The sequence below is a fragment of the Panthera onca genome, chromosome A1 (genome assembly GCF_046562875.1).
Source record: "Panthera onca isolate mPanOnc1 chromosome A1, mPanOnc1 haplotype 2, whole genome shotgun sequence".
NCBI lineage: Eukaryota > Metazoa > Chordata > Mammalia > Carnivora > Felidae > Panthera > Panthera onca.
In genome coordinates this window covers 157,533,507-157,547,670 of record NC_138339.1, presented here as the reverse complement: position 1 = coordinate 157,547,670, position 14,164 = coordinate 157,533,507, and positions in this window count along the sequence as shown.

Below are 14,164 nucleotides of genomic sequence, written 5' to 3'. Positions count from 1 at the left end.
GAATATGGATGCAAAAATTCTCAATAAGATACTAGCAAATCGAATTCAACAGCATATAAAAAGTATTATTCACCATGATCAAGTGGGATTCATTCCTGGGATGCAGGACTGGTTCAACATTCACAAATCAACGTGATACATCACATTAATAAAAGAAAAGATAAGAACCATATCATCCTGTCAATCGATGCAGAAAAAGCCTTTGACAAAATCCAGCACCCTTTCTTAATAAAAACCCTTGAGAAAGTCGGGATAGAAGGAACATACTTAAACATCATAAAAGCCGTTTATGAAAAGCCCACAGCTAACATCATCCTCAATGGGGAAAAACTGAGAGCTTTTTCCCTGAGATCAGGAACACGACAGGGATGCCCACTCTCACTGCTGTTGTTTATCATAGTGTTGGAAGTTCTAGCACCAGCAGACAACAAAAGGAAATCAAAGGCATCAAAATCGGCAAAGATGAAGTTAAGCTTTCACTTTTTGCAGATGACATGATATTATACATGGAAAATCGGATAGACTCCACCAAAAGTCTGCTAGAACTGATACATGAATTCAGCAAAGTTGCAGGATACAAAATCAATGTACAGAAATCAGTTGCATTCTTATACACTAACAATGAACCAACAGAAAGACAAATAAAGAAACTGATCCCATTCACAATTGCACCAAGAAGCATAAAATACCTAGGAATAAATCTAACCAAAGATGTAAAAGATCTGTATGCTGAAAACTATAGAAAGCTTATGAAGGTAATTGAAGAAGATATAAAGAAATGGAAAGACCTTCCCTGCTCGTGGATTGGAAGAATAAATATTGGGAAAATGTCAATACTACCCAAAGCTATCTACACATTCAATGCAACCCCAATCAAAATTGCACGAGCATTCTTCTCGAAACTAAAACAAGCAATTCTAAAATTCATATGGAACCACAAAAGGCCCCGAATAGCCAAAGTAATTCTGAAGAAGACCAAAGCAGGAGGCATCACAATCCCAGACTTTAGCCTCTACTACAAAGCTGTCATCATCAAGACAGCATGGTATTGGCACAAAAACAGACACATAGACCAATGGAATAGAATAGAAACCCCAGAACTAGACCCACAAAAGTATGGCCAACTAATCTTTGACAAAGCAGGAAAGAACATCCAATGGAAAAAGACAGTCTCTTTAACAAATGGTGCTGGGAGAACTGGACAGCAACATGCAGAAGGTTGAAACTAGACCACTTTGTCACAACATTCACAAAAATAAACTCAAAATGGATAAAGGACCTGAATGTGAGACAGGAAACCATCAAAACCCTAGAGGAGAAAGCAGGAAAAGACCTCTCTGACCTCAGCTGTAGCAATCTCTTACTCAACGCATCCCCAAAGGCAAGGGAATTAAAAGCAAAAATGAACTACTGGGACCTTATGAAGATAAAAAGCTTCTGCAGAGCAAAGGAAACAACCAACAAAACTAAAAGGCAGCCAACGGAATGGGAAAAGATATTTGCAAATGACATATCGGACAAAGGGCTAGTATCCAAAATCTATAAAGAGCTCACCAAACTCCACACTCAAAAAACAAATAACCCAGTGAAGAAATGGGCAGAAAACATAAATAGACACTTTAAAATAAGAAGACATCCGGATGGCCAACAGGCACATGAAAAGATGCTCAACGTCGCTCCTCATCAGGGAAATACAAATCAAAACCACACTCAGATATCACCTCACGCCAGTCAGAGTGGCCAAAATGAACAAATCAGGAGACTATAGATGCTGGAGAGGATGTGGAGAAACGGGAACCTTCCTGAACTTTTAGTGGGAATGCAAATTGGTGCAGCCACTCTGGGAAACAGTGTGGAGGTTCCTCAGAAAATTAAAAATAGACCTACCCTATGATCCAGCAATAGCACTGCTAGGAATTTACCCACGGGATACAGGAGTACTGATGCATAGGGGCACTTGTACCCCAATGTTTATAGCAGCACTCTCAACAAATAGCCAAATTATGGAAAGAGTCTCAATGTCCATCAACTGATGAATGGATAAAGAAATTGTGGTTTATATACACAATGGAGTACTACATGGCAATGAGAAAGAACCAAATATGGCCCTTTGTAGCAACGTGGATGGAACTGGAGAGTGTGATGCTAAGTGAAATAAGCCATACAGAGAAAGACAGACACCATATGTTTTCACTCTTATGTGGATCCTGAGAAACTTAACAGAAACCCATGGGGGAGGGGAAGGAAAAAAAAGAGGTTAGAGTGGGAGAGAGCCAAAGCATAAGAGACTGTTGGAAACTGAGAACAAACTGAGGGTTGATGGGGGGTGGGAGGGAGGGGAGGGTGGGTGATGGGTATTGAGGAGGGCACCTTTTGGGATGAGCACTGGGTGTTGTATGGAAACCAATTCGACAATAAATTTCATATATTGAAAAAATTTAAAAAAAAAGTCCCTTTGGTACGATCCCAGGGCCTGGAGCAGAGTGGACATGCATGAACCATTTACTCTGCAGGATGAATTCACCTCTGTCAGCCAGGGGACGGAGGCCAGTGGCCTACAACCCCTGCAATGACTCTAAGTGAGCGACAAGCCCCCTTGGATGGTGGGCCTGGTTTCCTCTGGGGTACCAGACAGTGAGAGCTGTCAGTTGGCTGAGGAAATGAGCGGGAACTCCACACCAATGTTGGGACCTGGGCTGTGTACCTAACACAGACCCCTGGATCCTGGAAAGTTCAAGTGTAAACAGGGTACATTCTTCTGAGGCTATTGTTCTGAATGGCTCCCAGGTAGAACCTAGTTTGAAAAGAAGCACAATACAATGCAAACAGGCTCCCTGAGGACCAAATGTCTTCATTGCAGAAGACAATGGACTACAGTTAGAATTCAGTGCTTACTTCTATCTCCTGTTGGGCTGGCTGTCTGGGCAGTAAGAAAGCCCTGAGGGCCAGTGTAAAAGGAAAATTCCATTGGCTACACCCAAGAGGGAAATTCTGCAGGAGGTTTCTATTCATTAACAAACAGGAAAAGCTGGATTAGGTGGTTTTTCCTGTCCTTCCCATCAGGCAATAGAGGCACCATTGATTTGGAGGTAAGGGGTCCTTGCACCTAGCTGGTGATCAAGTGATTGGAGCCTGGACCTGATGCAGAAGTTCTTGAAAGGGCCCTTTCGGTTCTGACCAGGTCCTGAAGCATAGTGTGCATACGGGAATCATGTTTGACTCAGAAGGAAGGCATGCCTATCCTTCACTGCACTTACCAGAGCTGGCCAAGCACCAAGCACTCAGGAAAAAGAAGGCCATCCTTCCTTTGATTTGAAGTTACTGTTTGCTCTCCCATAGCAAAGGACCAGAGTGGGAGTTTAGCACCAATCTTTGGGCTCTGCTTGTGTGACGTGAGTGGAAGCCCAGTTGTCCCTCAATGTGACCAAGGACTTAGAAAATAGCAACTTGGTGGGAATGGCTCCACAGGAGGTCAGGATCCACATTGCAGATGGGACTGCAGTAATGCTGGGCATGTATATCTACTTTCATTTCTCCTTGCTGCATCTGTAAGGCCAGCCCATCCACAAACCTCTGGGACCTCCTACCCACATCTACCCATACCCAACCTGACACCTTTATATGCCTTAGTCCTCTCACTATGAACAGAGTTCTCGTGGGAAGTTACAAGAGGTCCTGTTGTCAATCTATGCCAGAGTCCCCAGTTTAAAGGAGCAACTCAGATGATGTTCTGAGACACTGATTCTGAAGGGACTCCAGCAAGATCCTAGTTTGGAAAAAAAGAGGAAAAGGAGGGAAATGAACCAGGGAAAAGGAGGGCCAAAGTGCTCCAATTCAAAGGAGAGCAGAATTAAGCTGGCAAAGATGTGAATAGCACAAGCTCTGGAGAAGCTGTTGTCTCTAGTAAGAAACACCTGTGGGCAGGGACAAAGGGAAACATCCATTGCCTACACCTGGGTGCCCATCTGGCACTAGCCTTGCACTTTTCCTTCAGAAAGAGAAGGATGGCTCCTGACCTTGGCTCCTTTGTATGCCCTAGCCCTCAGGGAACTGATTCCTGGTAACAGTGCTCCTGAGGGTGCTGTAGGTTTTTTAACCGAGTCATAGTGCAGTATTCCTTCCAAGGCTTTTTTGGGCTGAATTGTCCTGCAGTCTACTATGCATGTCCCGTCCATCTGCCTTAGACAATCAACACAATTCAATCAGGAAGGGGAGGGTGGCCAGCTGGCTATCAATCACAGAGATTGCCTGGGCCAGTCAAGCAACAGGTGCTCATTCTGGGCAGGAGGGGCATTCTTCTTCGGGATAAAGGAACTGATTGCTCTCAGATAACACAGGACCAGCGTGGTATATCATCGCAAACTCTGGATGTTGGTTATGTGGCTGACAGACCAATTCCACCTGGTGGTGACCTAGTTATGAAAACAAACTAGATGGGAAGGGCTATAAGGAAGGCCAAGCTTCTATATGACAGAGAAGATCAGGATAGAGCTTGGAATGAACTAACATAGTTTCTCCTTCAAACAGAAGTAAGGCCAGCTCCCTCCCAAACCCTGGCATTGCCTACTCAGGGACACTCTGCTGGGGACCTTCAAGAGCCCTATGCCCCCCATTGCCTACACACTTCTGAAAGGCACATAATGAGGGGATCCTGTGTCCCAATTATGCCAGAGACATCAGGATTTGGCCAGATTCCCCAACCTAAAGGAAAGGATATGTCTCTGAGACACTGGCCCTGAATGGCGCTCAGGGAGAAACAACTTTGCAAACAGAAAAAAAGTATTCATTGGAATGGAAAACAGGAAGGCCAAAGTGCTTCAGTATCTATGAGAATGGGACATAGTTTAGAATGAAGTGTCTTGGAAGGACAACTTCCTGGCGAGGTCCTGTCTAAGGAGTAAGAAACTCCTGTGGCTAGAGACAAAGGAAACCTCTAAAGGGAAACCTCCTGAAAGCCCAGTCTGCAGGAGGTCTGCATATTTCCTTCTGAAAGGGAGGGAAAGCTTCTGACCTTGGCTGTTTTTCCTGTACTTCCCTACAGGGGATAGAGGCAGCAGAGATTCAGGGGGTGTTTGGAACCATTTCTGTGGCACATTAGGTTTTGAAGAGCCTCTGTCTGCACTGACTAGGTCCTGGAACACACCTTGCTCACATGGATCCTGTGCTCTTCAGAATATGAGGCCAGGCACTAAGTGCTTTCTGACAGCAAAGCAATCTTCTCTGTGGGTTGTCAGAAACTAATTACTCTTGGTTAGCAGAGAAGCAGTATAAGAACTCACCAGCAATCCCTGGCAGCTCACTGTGTGATTGACAGCCCTACTGGCCCACCCAGTCTGCGAACCAAGTCCTACTTAGCAAATAGCAATGGGATGGGAATGGCTCTACGGACAGCCAAAGTTTCATTTTAGATGGGAATGGAAGAAAGCTGAGAGAGAAATATCTCCCTCCATTTGCCTTTGCCTCACTACTGAAGTCAGCTGCCTCCCAACACTTTTGGCCCTAGATACACTCAAATGTTCTGTGCTAGGTACTTTCCACTGACCTGCAACTAATGTTGTCCATGTAGATCTGGAAGGCATATTGCAGGGCTCCTATGGCTCAACCTATTTTGCGGTCCCAAGAACTCATCCAGAATCACCAATTAAAACCAGAGGGAATTGCTCTGAACCAGGGGCCAGATTTGCCCATGGCTGATTCTACTTTTAAGAGTAAAAAGGGGCACCTGGATGACTCAGTCGCTTAAGCCTCTGACTCTTGGTTTCAGCTCAGGTCATGATCTTACAGTTCGTGAGTTCGAGTCCTGTGTTACAGTTTCTGCTGACAGCTTGAGGCCTGAAGTCTGCTACAGATTCTCTCTCTCTCTCTCTTTCTCAACCCATCCCCTGTTTTCTCTCTCTCTCTCTTTCTCTCTTTCCGTGGGTCTCTCGCTCTCGCTCTCTCTCAAAATTAAATAAATACTTAAAAAAGTAAAAGAAAGAAAGAATGGGGCTCCTGGGTGGCTCGGTTGCTTAAGCATCAGTTTATCACGAAGGGTGTGATTTCATGGTTGCAAGATGGACCCCCCACATCAAGTTCTCTCCTGTCAGCATGGAGGAGCCTGCTTGCAGTCATCTGTCCCTCCCTCTCAACCCCTCACCACATGCACACAAACTCTCATGCCCTCCCTTTCTCTCAAAAATAAAAATAAACACAAAGAGAGGAAAGGAGTGGAAATAGATACACAGAGGGACAGGGTTCCTATGAGAGATGAGAATGTGATCAGTCTGAGGATGAAATGACTAGTACAATCTCCTGGCTAGCTGACTGTCTCCGCAAAAAGAAACACATGTGGACTAGGGCAGAGGGAAACCTCCACAGTTTACAGTGGGAGCCCTCATGGAAAGATGCCTGTATTGTTACTCGAGAGAGACAAGGAAAGCTTTGCGAGTTCACTGGTTTCCTTTCCCATCCTATCAGTGGATAAAGACAGCAGTGATTCAAAGGTAGTGGGTTTGTGCTCAAGTGTTTTCAGCTGGTCTGTGGTGCAGTATTCTTGATTGGTCTCTTTCAGTGCTAAGCGGATCCTCAAGAATACTGCCCATAGGTGAACCCACTGCTCTTCAGAGTGACAGCTTCTTTAACAGTCAGGGAGGGAGAGAAGATGGTTAACCATCATTCCCTCATCACCCAGCCACAAACACCAATACTCCCAAGAAAGCAACCTTTCCTTTGGGATACCAGCAACTGATTGCTCTTGGTTAGCACAGAGCAGAGTCAGAGCTCCTTGGGACTGGCTGGGCACTCGCTATGTGGGGGACAGCCTCATTCGCCTTACTTGGGACCCATACATCCAGGGAATTGGAATGGGTACACTCAGGGCCAAAGTTTTTCATTTCAGCTGAGAATGGAAATAAATGTGAGAATGAATTGTCTAGCTCCATGTTTCTTTTGGCCCAGAAGTGAGGATAGCTCCCTCCTGATACGTCTGACCCTGAATACACACAAGCATTCCTGCTGGGCTCCTTGAAATGTCCCGGGCTTATCTTTGTCAACAGAGTACTGGGAGGCCATTTTTGAGGGTCCCTGTGGCCCAGCATATCCCAGAATGACAAGAATTTGGTCAGACTTCCTAGTTAAAAGAAGAGGAAATGGATCTGAGACAATGGGCCTCAATGGAAAACAGGGAGATCTGAGCTTGAAAAAGCAACAGGGTGGAGGAGAAGACACAGAAGACCAAACTTGTCTATTAACAGAAAAGGATGGGTTATGGCAAGAAACTGCAGTGACTGGAACAATCTCTTGGCAACATGGTTGTCTCAAGAGTAAGAACCCTGTGTGTGCTGGGACAAAGGGATAACTCCTGCATTGTTCCTTCTCAAGGAGAGGGAACGTTTCTGGCATTCGATATTGTCTTTTTTTGTTTTTGTTTTTTTCTTTTGTTTTGTTTTTTCCTGTCCTCTGAGGCAGTCATGCTACACAGCAGTTTCTGGTTTGTGGCTGACCCTCAAGTATTTAGAAAGTGGTTCTGTTGCACTGGTCCTTGAATGTTGTTTCTGCACATTTTGCAGGTCCTGAAGAATACTGCAAATGGATGAACTGTCTGCTGTTCAGATGAAGGCATCCATAGCAGCCGGTGGTTGGAGTTCTGCTGTCTAACTATTGCCATGCCAACTCCAGGGTTTCAAGCACCAAGTCATCAGTCTCAGGGGTCAGTGGATCCTCTTGTGTATCAGAAACTGAATGCTTTGTTAGCTGGGAAGCAGTGTGAGAAATTTCCACCAATCACCCACTTCTCACAGGCTGTCTGTGCCTAGTGGGAACCAACATATAATTAGAGAAATCAAAAAGCACGAGGCACCTGGGATGCTCAGTCTGTCATGTGGCTGTCTCTTGATTTCAGCTCAGGTCACAAAGTCATAGTTGTGAGGTCTCACCCCGTATCAGGCTTTGTACTCACAGAGTGTTGCCTGCTTTGGATTTTCTATCTCCCTCTTTTTGTTCCTACCCCCACTCATGGCTGTGTGTGTGTGTGTGTGTGTGTGTGTGTGTGTGTCTTTCTCACTCAAAAATGGTAAATGTTGAAAACCAGGTTTCAAAAAAAGAAAGAAACCCAGTGACAGAATGGGAATGGACACATGGAGGGCCAGAGCACTTCTTTTCCTATGAGAAAGGGATGAAGCAGAGAATAGAGTGACTAATATAATCTACCTGAAGCTGGCTGTCTTCATAATTGTAAGCACCTCCTCACTGGAGAATGGGAAAAACACCACTGGGTTTACCTGGAAGCTCAGTCCAGAGGAAATCATCCGCAATTCAAATCAGAATGGGATACAACTGAAGATGCATTGTATGGCTCAATGTTTTCTTCTTGCAGAAGGACTGGTATTCTCCTTACTCCTTTGGGCCTGCCTACAGGCAAACTTTCCATGCTGGGCCCCTCAGAAGCGGTAGGTGTCCTCATGTACACATAATTCTGTAACACATTTGGAGCAAGGCCCCATTGCACCTCTCTATTCCTGGCACCTTTGTGCCTCCCTGTTCTCAGGGTATCTTTGCACCCCTCTAGTCTTGGGGTGCAAATCTGGCTTACTCAAACTCAGGAGTGAGCACTTTATGGCTTTGTATTTCTTTTATGCCACATGAACCCATTTGTGTAAGCCCAGGGGATTCCTAAGCTTATCCCCCACATCTCCCCCTTTTTGTTTTTCTTGGTTCTTTTAGCATCGTGTTCCGGGACCATCATGATGAGCTTCTGGTCATTCTTTTGCTTTTGGATGGCTTGGAAGGTGATTCTGCAAAGACATAAGCAGAGACACAGTAAAAGCATTCCACTTCTCAAAGTTATCCAGAATGTGAGATGGGTGCCAGCTGTGAGAAAGGATTTAGGACATGCCACATTTCCTAAGAACCAGCCCATTCATTTTTAAGCTGGTACTCTGCATATTGCAGCTGTTGGCTCAAGTCTAAAACTATATCTAAATATCTAAATATCTAAAACTATATTGTTAGAGAGGTGGGAACAAAAGACACTGTAAAAGTGTTTCTGGACAGCATCCCAAGCTAAGGAATGCCACACAGGGAAATTTAGAGTGGAGGAAAAAGGCCTCCTGTCTTTCTTCAATAAATTCTACTGCAGCCTCAAGAGCTTCGAGGCGGGCCAAGACTTGTTTATCAGTGAAAGTCTGGCTCATGAATTGTTTGGTGGTGTTGACCATAAATTTATTAAGGACATGGGCTGTCTGGATCGTATGATGCAGGCTGATTCCAGCTACAGTGGCAGAGGTGATAACACCTACTGCTGCTAGGATGCCCGCGGTTAACAGGCCAACAATTCTTTTCTGCCTTGCAGCAGTGTACCAGTATTGAACAAGCTTGGAAAGCGTGCCTAGTCTTAGTGGGTGCATACAGGGCTCATAGATATTAACAGGAACCCAGGTTGAGATACGCTCTCTAAGTACTAAAGAGAGAGGAGATGTTTAATTGGGTGATGTTATCATTACTTACGCAGGACATAAGCCAACCTTGGGAGGTAGATACATTATAATTATTTTCTAGTTGTCGGATCTGTAAGGTGGAGGTCGCAAAGAGAACATAGGGAGAAAGGATGCAAATAGTGGTCCATGCGAATTGGTTATTGAACAGGGAGACCCAAGTTAGATTAGCGTGTTGTTTCACATAAATGTCACCATGGCTAATAATACGAGTGAGGAAGGGAAGACGTAGCTTCCAAAGATTAACATGCCAAGGTCCTTTTAATTTCCCTTTATGTGCACAAATTACAGGGCCAGACAAGCCTCCGTTTTGTCAAAAAATATTCTCCCTATTAAGCTGGCCAAAGGTTATGGTCTTAGTAGAATATTTTGTTTCAAGATGTCCTCCAGGACCCCTGTCAGTAATAGTCCAATTACCCCAGTGAAGATTATGCTCAGTTTCTCCATAAGGTTGTCCAGGGGATAATATTCCAGGGGGTGGGGGGGGGGGCGGGTCTGAATATTTGAGACTAGAGCATGCTATAACATTAGGAGTATGAGATGTGCTTGTTTTTTGAGGTATATCAAAGCTTGTGGCTGAGAAAAAGGTAAAATTGTCTGTCCTTGTAGAGGTTTGGGGCTGTACTTGGCGAAAGCCAGTTGATTTTTAGTTTAATACAAGCAGAAAAGTTGTTGAGGTCGGTAACACACATAAGGAGGTGCTGAAGTAAGCCACCATTGAAGTCTTGGCATATAAAGCCAGTGCTCTTGTTCAGTTTGGAAGGGCAGGTTAAGATTGGCTCCTTCCATGAACTCTGCCAGAGTCCAGCTCCAGCAGGTCCAGGTGTTCCCAAAGGATGAACAGCATCAGCAAAAAAGTGAAAAAAAATAAAACAAAAATAAAAATGGACACAGACAACAGCAGTGTGTTGAACTGGCCACTTTGATGTGGCAAACGTGGCATATTCGTTAACAATTTTCCTTATAGCGTGCGTCATCTATGTTTTCTAGCATTACCTAATTCTAAAAATGTTCTTATGTGTAATCACACTTTAAGGAATAACATGGTTATTTTCTCATTATGTTTCCTCCTGCCCTTTGCTTACTGATTGATTTCTTACATTATTTTCATTATGTATCTATGTTTAGGTGTAATCTATAAAGCATTTGCTTTGCCGTTGTCATGAAAAGTCATCTATCTCTCAACACCTCAAGTAGAACAGTTACAAGGACATGACCTCTTAGTTGTTTCCCTGAACCATTTGTGGCTCGAGGAACAAAAGTGTTCGCCTCAGTCCAGGGGCCAGAAGGGGGCCAAGAGTGTCTTAGGAACCCATGCCTTATACATTCTCAGAGAGACAATGCACCTAGAACTAATGAACCATTCTGTACTTTAACCGACTAAGTTCAGTCATCACCTGGAATGCCTCCTGGGGGCCAAGTGGGCCTAGGGGTTGGAGTAATTTGTGCCCATAGATACACTCCTTTGTTGCCTTTGGGCTTTCAAATCCATTTGTCCCTCCTTTGCTGGCAAATGTATGAGGCTACCCTTCCTTTAGGTAGAGGAGTCTTTATACGGGGTGGCAAGGGCTAAATGTAGGGCTGCACAATTCCTTGCAGAACCTTATTTCTTTCCCAATAGTTCTTTTCCCAGGGGGCCTGTTGAGGGAAATTCCCCAACAGACAATTCCCCAGGTACTTTATTAAAGCCAAATTACATAAAAGCAGGAGTACAAGAAGCTTCACTGTCGGTGGGCTGCCCTGCAGCCCTGATCCATCCACTTCCTGGGCCCTGCCATCAGGCTGGTTGGATAGCTCGGCTTCTGGAAGTATATAGAGGGGAACTTTGGCTTCTGGTGTGCTTCTGGCCATCATATTAGTAGAGAGGGGCAACACTGGCTGTGACCTATGAAGAATGTGCTTCCATGTGATGATCAGATTGTGGGACAAGGACTCGGTGCTCTATTCAAAAGCATTTTTGCGTGCTGACCACGTCCGGGATCATGGTGCATATGTACAAACTGTTCTTTCGATTGAAGGTAGCTCCCTCCATAAGGGGCAGCGGTCCATGTGGCTACCCATTTGCATGATACTGTAGCCTGCCTACAACCAGAGGCTCAGGGACAGGGGGGGACAGGTGTCCTTTGGGACATCACATCACAGAGCCCTGTATTGGGTTAGGAAAAGTTTGGAATCTCACCCCTAAACTGGGACCTTGGTTGGTGTAGGTGACAGACACAGGGTAGGGTAACCGTGTGTGAACTGAGACCAAGTTAGAAAAGCAGCAATGGAAGAGGAATGACTACAAGGTGAGCCAAAGCTATGCATTCAAATGCACATGGAGGAAACCGCAGATGGAGACCATGACCTTTCCTTCTACTTGCCCCACACAGGAGTTGGGATCCACCCTCAACCACGGGCTTTGACTTCCCATGAACATTCTCCCTGGGCACCTTCACAGGCCCTGGGTATGTGGAGGGCCACATCAATCTGAACCCAAACTGAAAAGGGCCCAGTGCAGTACCTCTATCACCATCACAGGCATACCACCAAACCCCCAAGTTGAAACAAGAGGATATATTTCTGAGACACTGTCCTAGAATAGTGTCCATGCAAACCCTCTTTCATCAAAAAAGTTTAGGAGCAGAAATGGAGACACACAATGCCAGAATTCTTCACCACAAATGAGATTTGGAGAAAATTGAGAATGAAGTACCCAGTGTAGTCTCTTATCAACCAGGTCATATTGAGAATCAGAAAGGCCTGTGGGCTTAGACCAAGGGGGCCCTCTGAAGGACTACACCTGCGAGTCCTATCAGCAAGAAGCCTGCCTTCTTTCTTTAGGAGGCAGTGATTTTTGGCTTGGTCTATCCATGCCATTTCCCCATTAGTAGTGGGAGGCAGAAGTGTTTGAGCTGTAGCCAGGGGGTTCTGAGGGCTCTTATTCAGGAATCTGCTACAAGAACTTGGTTCCCTCATTCCTGGCAAGGGCTCATGAAATGCTGACCCCCTCCTCCTTCATATTGCCCATGTGCAACCTGTCTGCTTTTCAAAATGAAGGCACCTCAGTCACCCAGGTCAGTGAGGCAAGCTGGCTCTCCTTTCCCTTCCATAGCACAGCAAGCCAAGCACCAAGTACACATGGACGAAAGGTCTTCTTTCCTTTGGTAGAGCAGAGCCTGTTAGCTCTCACTGAGCACAGGAGCAGAGTGGGAGAATGTGGCCTAGGCAGAGATACTAGCTGAGTTAGTTATGACTCCATGGCTCCTAAGGAACACACACACACACACACACACACACACACACACACACACACACACATTTTCAGACACACATCAAGGGAAAGGAAATGGGCACCAGTTGGGCCAAAACTCGACATTTCCAGCGGGAATGGGGATATCCTTGGACAGATGTCTTGCTTCATTTGCCCTTGGCCCACAGGGAGGCCAGTACCCTGCCCAAATCTCTGGTCCAGCCTACAGAGCAAACATTGTCTGCTGGACCACTTCAAATGCCCTCAGCCTCAGAATGGTCGCATACTTCTGAAGCCAAATGCATTTATGAATCTCATCCCCAGTCACAAGGACTGGACCACACTCCCAGGTGGAAGGCAGAGGATAGGGCTCTTGAGACACTGATTCTGAATGGATTGTGGGCAGAACCATGTTTCTACAAGAGATCAAAGATATGTCAAAGCGAACAAGGAGGGTCAGAGCTCTTCACAGCTTGGAAGAGGAATTCTATCAGGAGGGGAGTGTCCAGGGCCTGTTCTTAGGAACCTGATTGTAAAAAGATCACCAGAGGGCTTAGGAAGCTATGCCCTCTAGAGACTCCACCTGGGAGCCCTGTCATCACCAGTCTTGCTTTTTTTTTTTTTTTTTCAGAAGGACCTAAAGATCCCTGGGACTTGGTCGGATTTTGCTGCTTTTTGCATGATTGAATGGAGTGAGTAGTGACAGTGCTGTAGCTGAGAGGTGCCCCTAGCTGTGGCTCCAGAGTGTGGAGAGGGACATTGGTGTTCTCTTCCCGTAAAGGCTCTTTGATGACCAGCTTCTGGAGCCTACAGCTCTTGTGTGAACTGTCTGGTTTTCAGAAGGAAGGCACCTCAATCAGACAGAGCAAGGAAGCTGTGTGGCTCCTCTCCCCCAACCCCTTGCTACAAACAGCCAACCACCAAGCTCACGGATACGAGGAGTATTCTCCCTTGGTATATCCGATGCTGATGGCTATAACTGAGCAAGGGACAGAGTAAGAGCCCGATGCCCATCCTCGGGTGCCTGCTGAGTGTGTGTCAGCTCATGGCTGCTAAGGGTGAATCAAGAAGCAGTCGGACACATAGGGAGGCAGAGGAGATGGCTGCATCCAAGACCAAAGGGGATTCAAAATTACCATCCAATGGGAATGTGATCAATGTGGAATGGAGATACTTATCTTCATTTCCCCGAAACCCAGTAAAGAAGCCAGCTTCTGGAGTATACCTCTGCCTGAGCCTCCCCATGCACAGCTCTTGACTGGACCCCTTTTGGTGCCATAGGGCTCTGGATGTCCATGTAGTCCTAAAGCCACAAGACCAGGGTCTCTGGCTCTACCTGTCACACAGTCACCAGGGATGGTCCCCATTGGACATCTACAGCTGGCTATAATACTCAAAAAGACTAAGATTTTGTGGACCACAAGATGAACCTGATGGGTGATAAAGCAATTTTCTGAGACTA